The following is a 12,482-nucleotide window of genomic DNA, read 5'->3' as shown; positions in this document are numbered from 1 at the left end:
ACATCTCCCCTGTGAGAGGAAGGAGGTCACAGGATCTTAACACCCTGAATGGTTTGTGATGGCTATGAATTGCCTAGTTGCTCTCATGACACAGGCTATCTTCATACTGGCCCCAATGACTGTCCCCTTAGATCACTTTATTGATCCTGCTGTCACTGATCTAAATGCACTGCACTAGTACTGAGATGATTTCTGTCAAAATAGGGGTCAGGGGCTAGTAATTTCACTAAGTTTTTCAATATAGAGCACTCAACCTAAGATGACAGTATATATTGCATGTATATATTGTCAATTTTTTTATTTGCATTATTTGCTTTTTAAAAAAATACAGTAAAAAGAGTAATACTGTGAAATACAATCTTCAGTGTCACATGGTGCTTCAGAAACCATTTGCTGATTTAGTGTTTAAGAAACATTTATTACTATTATAAACGTTGAAAAAAGTGCTGCTTTATATTTTTGTGGGAAACGTTTAAAAGATGAGCATTTATTTGAAACAGAACAATGTAATGTCTTTACTGTCACTGTTCTATTTCTTTATTTAAAAAAAGATTATCATTAGGAATGCAGATTATTATATTATAATGTAACAGCAGAATACAAGCAGCATGCTCAGCCCAGATATAGCATTTGTTAGTCTATATCATTCATTTATCTACCGGTACTGCTACTGGAGTTTTATGAAGTTTATTGTACATCATACAAAAGATGAAGTATCCGTTTTCACTCCAGAAAATCACAGTAAGAGCTGAATAAAACATAGTACAAGAAGTGCGCATTAAAGTCTTATACATAAATTCTCTCTCCCTTGCATTATCATCAACATACTCAGCGAATTACATAAAAACACTTTTCTGAGGGTGTTTAATAAACTAGTAAACTGGTAAAACAACCCGATTAAATGTAATAAAGTCATGCGCTCTCCCTTTCATTACTGCCAGTATCGCCAGTGTTGCTCCGGAGACTATAAGCTGGATCACGAACAGTTGGTACTGATCCATCCTTGAATAACAACTTTTTAGCAAAAACTTATTTTCTATTGTCCTTTTTTATTGACCCTCGTTCACAAAGCAGTCTGGTGTAAAATGATTTGCGCAGACATAAACAAATTTAGGTATGTGGGGGCGCATTCTCTTCAGAAACAAAACAAATCCACTGCGTCATGTACTGGCCTACATATTCATATTGTTCTTGACCGAACACCAAACCTCTGGGCAGTATTGAGTATTGTGTTGAGAACGTTTCACATTTAGATTTTCATAGTGCAGTTAATTCTAGAAATAATTTCTATTTGCTTTTGTTATTCATTGTTTTTGTCAAAAAAAAAAAAAAGTTTAATGAAAATGCTCCATTTCATTTCCCCTCTGTGTAAGTTTAACTGAAAGAACTTCCTCTTACACCTTTTCATGAGGAACATGCATGACAGTTTCACTCTATTTATTTTCAGATCACCGACAATTTACACAATTAAGGTAATTTAAGTTTTTCACATTAATAACCTGATGTCACTTGGTATTGGTCCTAACAGTACTTTAGGCTATCTTTAATTAAATGCCAAAATATTCCCCAACTGTGGGGGGAAATATGCGAGCATTCTTAAAATAGTGTTGCCTTAAGTAATACTATGCTTCATTTACAAATGTGCCATTGACTGGCTTTGGCAGTAACTCTTAAGAATGTTCAAGGGCTGTTAAACAGCATTTTTCTCTGGCTGAAATCATGTAGCATAATTTTACAAAGTTTGAAAGCTGTTTAAAAATAAAGTCACGTTAACCCCACTGATAGTTTATGTAATAGGAGAAAATACAATGAAAAGAATAACACATGGTAGATATATGCTTATGCAGATGGTAACTCAAGAAATGCAGCTATATTTTTTGACAAGACTACCAAAAATAACAGTATATAAGGATAATTACTTAAACAGCAATTATATCAATGTGATGTCCTGTCATTTGAAGTTCTCATAATTGAGAGTAATTAAGTGCAGTAGGTATCTGACAGTTACTCGACTTTGCGGTGAAATTACAATATGCTTAAAATAATGCTCTCAGAATGCACTGCTTTTGTATTAAAAAACATAATGCAAGCAAAGTGAAAACCACTGTTGCCTTGGTGAAGTGCAAGTCAAACGGCCATGTTAAATGAGCCACCGTGAATAACATTCTATGCTCTTTTAGAGAACCACTACATGCAAATTTCTCCCCAGTATTTTTACCATCGTTGTCCTAACCATGCCAGAACAGAATGTCTCTGCTTCACAAAAAATACATTATTTAATTAAACTTTGCCCTCGCAAGTGCGATGCAAATAAAATAAAGAATAAATAAATAAATAAATAAATAAATAAATACTGCTTCTCAGTGCTTCAATGTATTCACTCAGTGGACCAAGATCAAGCGTTGTTCACCATTGTATGATGAGGGAAAGGGCAAGAGGTAGCTATTAACTGGGGATTGGCTGTTATCTCCTTCCCCTGCAAAACAGGCTCAGCCAGAATGGAAGTGGCTGAATGCGTGTGTCATAAATGCAGGCTCAGAGAGGACTGAATATGCTTAATGTTCTCTAATAGGGCCAATTCAACATAATGGAGACATTCCTACAGATTGACAGCTATTTTCTTTATTGTCTTATATCAGAAATAGGCTGTCGCTGCCTGTAAATCACGTATTATAATATGATGAAAATCACAAGCACCACATAAAGTGAAGTTCATATAGACTGCAAGGGCATTATGCATTGGGGCACCAGTGACAGTCCTGCCTAGACAAGAAAAACAACAACAACAATATAATATTCTTAATGAAAGCAAAAAGGTATGATCACATTGGTGAAATTTCACTGGCAAAAAAAGGTATGTTCTAAAACAAGTTTGAAAATAAGCAAAATCTGCATAGGGAACTTTTTCGCTCTAATGGATACTCCTAATTGAGCAGATTCCTATTGAAATAACTGGAAATTGCCAACAAAAATTTATTAGTGAAATTCTGCAGCCAAAAAGGTCAATTCCCTGTTGAAAAAAACAACATATGCTGTTTAGGTATGTTTTGAAGCATGGCAGCTGGTTTGAGCTGGTTTAAACTGGTCCTTCGTTGGTCTTTAGCTGGTCATGAGCTGGTTTAAAGGAGTGGTAGATTATGATTTCACTTTTTTAACTTTAGTTAGTGTGTAATGTTGCTGTTAGAGCATAAACAACATCTGCAAAGTTAGGACGCTCAAAGTTCAAAGCAAAGGGAGATATTTTCTTTTAAAGAATTCTCTGTTTAAGGACTACAACAAACGGCTGGTAGGAACTACAATGAGCTTCTTCCCGGGTTGGTGACATCACTAACCCTAAAATTTAAACCCTGCCCCCGAGAACATGCAACAAAGGGGTGAGGCCATGTTATTGCAATACAGTAACACAAATGCAATAGCATGTCATAACAGCAAGATGACAACATGACAACCGTAATTAAACTAAACTATACCTGTTCTATCTTCATGCAGCATATATTCTCTGGCTCTGTAGGATCTTACAACAGTTCCCACACGAGCCATTTATAGATTATCATGACAGAATATGCTAATCAATGACTTTAAGATAGTTAACTCCACATCAACTACATAAATTCATCAACTAACCATTCAGAAACGTCCTGTTGCATTCTACATGTTGTCACTTCTTCCTGAGTCTACATATTTTTTAATTATGTTTCAATTAAAGCAGTATTCCATGTTAAAATAGAGACAAGGCATTTAAAAATCCATTTTTTTTTTTGAAGGTAGATTAGTGCCATCTGGTGGGGGTAAAAAAAGAAAAACTTATGTAATGCCATGGTGTAACCACTAGATTCCTATATAGTTCTATATAAAGTGGCTTATAAATTCTCTAGTGGTTTTTAGACACAAATACTTATTTTTATTAAGTTTTGGATTTGGATTTATACTTAGACATTATACTTAGACTACTTTTTGTCAAGGTTTAGATTTTTTGGTTTGAAATGTTGATTTGAAGTGTCAGTTTTTGCATTAATTTTACTACAGTCAATCCTGAACACAGAGGAGGGCATTTTGTTACACATTACATCAATTCAATAAAAAACATAACAAAAATGAACAGCTATGTTTTATTACAGCTTAATAAATCTGGGTCTGATCTGATTTCAAGCTCTTATTTGAGTTTTGGCTCAATTTTACCATATTGTTACAGCCACACCGGTTCATTTATAATGGTGTGTGTGTGTGTGTGTGTGTGTGTCTGTGAATGTGTGTAAGTGAGTGTGTGTTTGAGTGTGTGTTTCTGTTTTGTACTCTCGATGTTTTTGAGTGTAACCTCTTTCTTGCTGTTCATTTTTTTAACTGCTTTGTAGCTGAATTATTGATTTTATTTCACACATTTGCATAAACTTGCTCTGTCTTATAGTCGTGCTAGTTCATATATATGTGTGTGGGGGGGGGTCACCCCTTCATTGCTGTGCACTTTTTTTCTGCACAAGTGGCTGATTTGGAGCTTGTACCAACAAAAGATTCTCTGAGTTTTCGTGTTTTTTTGTATTTCCCATTCATTTCCTATGTCTGTCATTTTTGACCGCAAAGAAGGTAAGTGTGACTACTTTTTTTTTTTTTTTTTTTTGACCCTTTAACATGTGCGATTTTTTTGTGTGTTCATATTGCTAATGCAACAAAAGTCACAAAGTGTCATCTCATTCCGATGAAGCTATATTTCAAAATATACCATTTTTCGGTCAAAAATGACTGAAGAGGGCTTAAAGGGACACACACAAAAATGGAGCGTTTTTGCTCACCCTCAAAAAGTGACAAATTTAACATGCTATAAAAAATTATCTGTAGGGTATTTTGAGCTAAAACTTCACATACACACTTTGGGGACATCAGAGACTTATTTTACATCTTGTAAAAGTGGTATTATATGACCCCTTTAAGCTGGTCAAGTGCTGGTCCTAAGCTGGTCCTAAGCAACTAGCTCCAGCTCAGGACCAGCTTAAACCAGCTCATGACCAACTAAGGACCAGCATAAAGCAGCTCAAACCAGCTGCCATGCTTCAAAACATACCTAACCAGCATATGCTGTTTTTTTCAACAGGGTTGTCTATTGTCTGTGGTGTAGTGATATATGAAACACAGCTAATACAGAAGTCATCTTCATACCAAGCAGCTTTCTGTTGGCTAACGCTGTGAATTCATGTGACCAACTTGAGCATGTTGCAAAATCCGCGTGTAGAAATCTATCATGCAAAATTCACAGTTGTGTGAATTCTGATTGAAATTACTAGATTTTGCCCTTGAATATTGGCCAATCAATGGTAAGTGTGAGTACACATTAAGATGTGTTAGTCTAGCGGTAAATTGTTTGGTTATTGTGCAAATGCAACTTAAATATCAAAGATACAACATACACTAGGCACCAACTCTGAGTGGGTCACATGGGGCCCCTTCAGTTTGAACAGGAGTGATGCTTCTGACTGCAAATATCTTACTCTAAAGAATCTTACTGTGGAGCAATGTTACCTGACTGTGTGGGGACATATTGATATCCAGGTCATGGAGAGGTCTCAGCATTCCCTCAAGAGAACAGCTGTCATCAGGTGTTCTACATGAATGACTCGTACAGCATCCGTCGCATTCCTAACAAAAAACAACACATGTTAAAGTGTTAGTGCATCCAAAAATTAAAATTCTCTCATTATTTACTCACCCTCATTCCAAAACTGTGACTTTTTTCTGCCAAACACAAAAGAAGATATTTGAAGGATTTTGTTTGTGTCCATGGAATACTTTCATTTTTTTCATTGTTAAAATGTTCTTTTCTGTTCCACAGAAGAAGCAAAGTCATGTTTTGAATGAACTATCCCTTTATGGTCAGGTATTTTACATTCATCACTTAAAGTACATAGTTGAAAAACATCAAAATGACAAGGAAACCAAAACATGTTCAATGCTTTACTCCATATAGAACTAAATCCTTTAAGGGTACTTTTTACTAAACTCCCAATCTATTTCAGCTCTCTCTCTTTCACAAAAGCACTCTGATCTAAACAGTCTCAGATAAGCTTGTGGATGTGTTTTGTGGTAATGTGTGACGGAAGCAGGTACAAGTGACAGGTGCAGATTTGCAGTATCAGAAAATCAACAGTATGACTCAGGCTTTCCCGCTCGGCTTGCTCTGCTAATGGCCTTCATTTTGGTCCAATTGCTCTTGACAGCTGCAGAGATAAAAATGCTGTTGCAACTCTATAACATAAAGCTTTATGATAGATTTTCACTCAAGGGGTATTTTTTTTTTCATGCGAGCAACTCTCGGAATGGCAATGTGTGAGCAGTTTGATTTCTCTAACGATACTGTCACGTATTAATGAAACGAGTCATGCATTCATAAATGAAAAATTAACTCCATCGGCATTGACATGGCAACTTCAGGGAGATCTGCTGAAACATGTCTATCATTATGCTTCATTTGAAAGAGCAATCATAATTGCGGTGATTCGCACTCGCTCGTTGTCCATTCAGTCAGCTAATAACTGAGCTTAGCATAAATGACTGCAGTACAAGTGGTTGGCTAGATTAAGCGGAAATGCGCTATGATTGAGCGTGACCCTAATGTGAGAGAGCCCCCATAAGGGGTGTGTGTGAAAGAGAGTGAGGTTTGAGCTTGTGTGTGTTGGGAGCTTCTCTAACACACTTTTCTCCCATGAGCGCTCCAAGTATTTAATTGCATTTAATTAATTGTGGAAAAAAATTAGCACTCAGAAAACTTGACCCCATCGCCCCAGGGAGGAAAGTCCCAGCCGGAAAGTGTCCTGGTATCAGGACTACTTAGATAAAAGTAATTATGTGGAATTATCCAGAAATCGATGATGGAAAAATCAACAGTGTGTTTAAGGAAGCTGAGTAGGTGAAGCCTGGCCTGAGTACTTGTGTTTCAGTCCCACTGTGGCAAACGTAATAAATATTCAGCAAACACCCTCCACTGACAAACCTATAAGCACATGCTAAAATTCAAACAGCAAGATTGCGTGTGATACAACAGTTCAATATACAATAAGTTAATGGTGATTAACCTAGATTTTAGACACAGTATTAGTTAATTTGTCTATTTTTGCTCCATCAATGAAAAGGTCCAAATGAAGCCACAGAAGAATCAATAGCCACTTTTCCACTGTCGGGCCAGTGTGAGCCAGGGCTTTCAACGGGCCGGGCTGGGCTAATAGCCTCACACCGAGGCCAAAACCACTCAGCGCTTCACTAAAATCCACCCGTAACACTGTTCTCTGGAACAACATCACACAAACTCATCATTTCACCAACAAATGGAAGTTTTATCAAAAAACAAATCAGAAAGAAATCACTGGAAACTAGCGAGATCGTAAAACAAACATGGTTTTGTACGCTGCAAAAAAGAATTGTTGGTTTAACTTAAAAATGTAAGTTACATGGTTGCCTTAAAATTTAAGTTCATTGAAATAAAACATTTGACTTAATACAATGAAGGCGATTGTTTAATGAACAGAAACTCAAAATATTGTTATCTGAACTACATTAATTATTGAAGTTGATTTGACAAAAGAAAAAATGTTGTGATAAATTATGAAAATAATTTTTTACAGTGTAGACATTTTTTATTTAAAGATTTAATACACAAGCATCGATGTTTTACAATAATAAGTGATACATTGATCAGTTAATTTGTGTGCAGAGCAAACACTGGGGTATTTTTGGCCGGATCTGTGTTATTAAACAAAATGTTTCAATGAATCTTTCATAATACTGTTTCGTTCCTGAAGGAATTAATAATTATTGTGAATGAATCTATTGAGTGAACGAGTCAATGAAAAATACCATAGGCTACTACTGTACTGTTACTATTTCTGCCACATAAAGATAGAAGATAAACTATGTGGTGAACATAGTAAGAGTACACTAAAATGCTATTTTAAATTGGTTTCTGAATGAATCAGTGTTTTTGAACAAGCCAATGACTCATTCATGCAGTAAAGATCTACGTAGTCACTACCTACTGCCGTATCGATGTAATAGCGATTATAAGAATTATGATGGTGTTGATGAAAATGATGGGATTTTACAAGATGTAAATAAGTCTCTGATGTCCCCAGAGTGTGTATGTGAAGTTTTAGCTCAAAATTCCACACAGATCATTTTTTATAGCATGTTAAATTTGTCACTTTTGAGGGTGAGCAAAAACGCTTCGTTTTTGTGTGTGTTCCTTTAAATGCAAATGAGCTGCTGCTCCCAAGAAGAGGGCGGAGTTTCAAGAGCTAGTGTTAGCAGCGCCAATTACCTCACGTAGACTCACTGAAAATGTCAGAAACTGTTCAGCCTTTTATGTTCAAACCACTCAGTCAGACAATGATGGAGAGACTCAAGAAGAAGTGACAACATGTAGAACAACATGATGTTTCTGAATGGTTAGTTGATTAATTTATGTAGCTGATGTGGAGTTAACTATCTTAAAGTCATTGATTAGCATATTCTGTCATGATAATCTTTAAATCGCTTGTGTGGGAACTGTTGTAAGATCCTACAGAGCCAGAGAATATATGCTGCATGAAGATAGAACAAGTATTGTTTAGTTTAATTACGGTTATGTTGTCATCTTGCTTTTATGATATGCTATTGCATTTGTCTTATGTACTGTATTGCAATAACATGGCCTCACCCCTTTGTTGCGTGTTCTCGGGGGCAGGGTTTATGTAAATTATAGGGTTAGTGATGTCACCAACCCGGAAAGAAGCTTGTTGTAGTCCCTACCAGTGTTAATTTCGTTAACGAAAACTATGACGAAAAATGTTCGTTGACGACCTTTTTTTCAATGACTAAGACGAGACGATGAGAGATGACACCAATCTCATTTACTGATAACGTGACTAAAACAACACGTGCAAAATACGCGAAAAAAGACGAGACTGAAATGTGGCTAAAAGACTAAAAACTTTACCAAAATCACTCTTTTGAAATCACTTTTTGTTTTTGTCGAATAAAGGAGACAAAACATTGCACTGTTTTTACGAGTGTTCATGCTTATGGTTGCCAGATTTCCAGAATTTAAAGCTTGGATGATCTGAAATCACAGACAAGTAAGCTGGAGTTCAGTGATCTTCATTTGAGATTTTCTACTTCAGTCTTCATTCAGTCGGTCTATATTGCGCTGCTAGTTTGCTGACTAAATCTGCGACCATATTGCAGGCCGATATCCAGCAGTGGTTCTCAAACTGACGTACGCGAACAAAATGTTTTGCCGTTTATTTTTATTTCTACACCACCTTAAAATAACATTAGAACTGAGCATGTAGATACTGAGCAGGTAAAAAAAAAACTGAGCAGGTAAAATGCCATAAATACTCGACATTCGGTCAAATTATCTCATCTTTCGCCGTCAAAACTGACTGCATCCACGCTAGCAAATCGCGCTACATTAGTGCTGTTCTCGACAATATACCTTTGTAAAAGTGGGGATTTAGCACTTACTAACATGAAGAACAAATATAGACACAGACTGCACAGAGCTTTAAGATTAAAACTCTCTTCGATACAAAAACATACCCTTTGAGTTATTGTTTTTAATGTTGATCATATTATACGAGCACGAATGCAATGTTTCCCGAATATCTACACGATTTCAAATGTGACATTAATTTTATACACCAGTTCAACAAACAAAAGGTTAAGTGAGTACATTTTAAACAGTATTGTCAGTATTTTTGCTCTATTTTGCAACGAAAGCCACAGCAGAACTGCAGCACACAAGCTGTTTCATGAACGAATCTGTGGCTTTGAACGAATAGTCAATGATTCAATGACCCATTCATAAATACAGCCGCTTGCTTTGATACTGAAAGAATGAATGACTCGATGATTCACTCATAAAAACAGTGACTTACCGCCACCTACTGACGGATTTAATGTAATATTTAAAAGTATCACTTCATTTTTATCATCTTTGTATTTATAGAATTTTTTTCTTTATTTAAAGTATTATTTATTTTATTAAGATATTATAAAGGTAAAAAAAAAAAACACTGGAAAAATCGATTTGAGAAGGCAAATATTGTCCCTTAATGGAAAAGGTGTAACTGCAGAAAAGAGAGGTACGCAGAAGAATGTTAAATCCTTCAGGGGGTACGACACTCTAAAAAGTTTGAGAACCACTGAAAGAGGATATGTAGAATTGCACAAGTGCTACTGCTAAGAGTGCAATGTCAATACAGCCTGTTACCTTGATTCAAATTTTTTATAAGCTTAAATGAATTGGTCTAAAGAGAAAAATTATAATGACTTTTGTCTAAAGACTACACATAAAATAGCTATCAAAATTAATGTCGGTAACTGTAGTTTGACTAAAAGTAATGACTAAGACTTGACAAAAATGCAATGACTTTTCGTCGACTAAAACTAGACTAAAATATTAAAGACAAAAATGTGACTAAGACTAAAGAGCATTTTTATCTGAAGATAAAGACTAAGACTAAATCAAAAATGGCTGCCAAAATTAACACTGGTCCCTACCAGCCGTTTGTTGTAGTCCTTAAACAGAGAATTCTTTAAAAGAAAATATCTCCCTTTGCTTTCAGCTTTGAGCGTCATAACTTTGCAGATGTTGTTTATGCTCTAACAGCAACATTACACACTAACTAAAGTTAAAAAAAGTGAAAACATAATCAACCACCCCTTTAAGTTAAGACTTTTCTTCTTAATATCTTCTGACCATCTGTTGTCCAAGACTTGGAAGATGGTGTATAAAGAAACAAAATGGCAACTGGCCACTGTTTTTGTGAAACTCTTTTAAAATATAAAAAGATAAATGGGACATACAATTTATGGTTTCATGGACTTTTTGGAGACATGCACACGGGAACCATCCCAGAACCACAAGTGCATATTAAGTGTGCCATCTGGGACACGGCCGTGCACTTAGATCTTGGTGAATATTGTTATTGCTCTTAATAAATAGATTACATTTTGTGTTTTTGTACTTTAACATTGTAGAATTTGCACAGATAGCGGTAATGCTCTCCCGGGCTTCTCTGCAGCAGTAGATAAGGCTTTAGCAAATTGCACTTGAAGGGTGTCACTTGAGGTGTTGAGCCCTAATCAGTGGGGAGTTCTCAGTGCAAATCCAGCATTATGATTGGGCTTCTCCAAGACCCACTGCCCTGTGACAGAGTAATCTCAGCTTTTAGAAACACTGCCGACATGGCCGTATTTTAGGATTTGCCAGTATCACTATGACCTAATTGCTATGGAAACTACTAACTGAGGCAGGCGTTGACTCTCGCATACTCTCCAAACTTGTTATTATTTCAGTTGTAATCAGATCTGACACAGACTGAACGGCACTGTCACATTAACCGTGACGCACATCGAATCTATCTTTCTCATTTTCATTTGACAGTGATTTTATATTCAGTATTACTTGTGCACTTCACTGGCAGTGTTAAAGGGACAGTTTACTCAAAAATGAAAATTCTGGGTATCACTTTATTTTACAGTGCCTGTAGTATGTACTTACTATAGTAATAACACTAAATTACGCATAATTACAAGTAACTAACCCTAAACCAAACCCTAACCCTTACTGCAACTCTATAGTAACTACATGTAGTTAATTAATAGTACTCAGTACTTATTTGAGTAATTACAATGTAACTATGGCACTGTAAAATAAAGTGTAACCAAATTCTGTCATCATTTATTCATCCTCATGTTGTTTCAAACCTGTATGACTTACTTTCTTCTGTGGGACATAAAAGATATTTTGACATTTTTTTTTTTTTTTTTTTTTTTTTTTATCCTAACCCAATATTTAGAAATATTGCAAAAAACCAAATGACTAAAAATTAAAGTAAAATTAACATGAAAACTGAAAATATAAAAATAAAAGCTAATTCAAAATATTAATAAAAACTATAATAGTATATAAATAATGCTGTTGGTTACAAACAACCTTCAAAATATCTTTTGTGTCATACGGGTTTTGAATGACATGTAGGAGAGAAAATAATGATCATTTTAATTTTGGGGTAAACTATCCCTTTAAAGATACCTTTTTTCAATCTATTTAAGATTAGACTTGTTCTATTAAATAGACACTTGATTAATTATTTATTAAGCAAAAAAAAATCCTATTTTCAGTCCTATTGTTGGAAGAAATTAAAAAAAGAGTGCAAATGTGTTCTATTCTTTTCCCTGTTGTATTGCTGAAAGTCAATATTGATGGTCATCTATAGACAAAGGCCAGATGAGGCCTGCATATGTTTTCCAGCCCTCTCCACATTACACAATTATTTAGTCTTCATCCTAATGACTGTATTTTACAAATAGTGGTGGTCTACAGCATAATAGCAATTTCACACAATCTCTGCCATCTCCATATGGTAGCTAATGGCCTAACAATCAGATTAGGCGAGATAGAGATGGACGATTCAAGAAGCTATTGTTATTGTCTAATGGTGTAATCAGTATAA

Source organism: Ctenopharyngodon idella, chromosome 9 (genome assembly GCF_019924925.1).
Source record: "Ctenopharyngodon idella isolate HZGC_01 chromosome 9, HZGC01, whole genome shotgun sequence".
In the NCBI taxonomy this organism is placed as follows: Eukaryota; Metazoa; Chordata; class Actinopteri; order Cypriniformes; family Xenocyprididae; genus Ctenopharyngodon; species Ctenopharyngodon idella.
Note: the sequence above shows the minus strand (reverse complement) of the source record.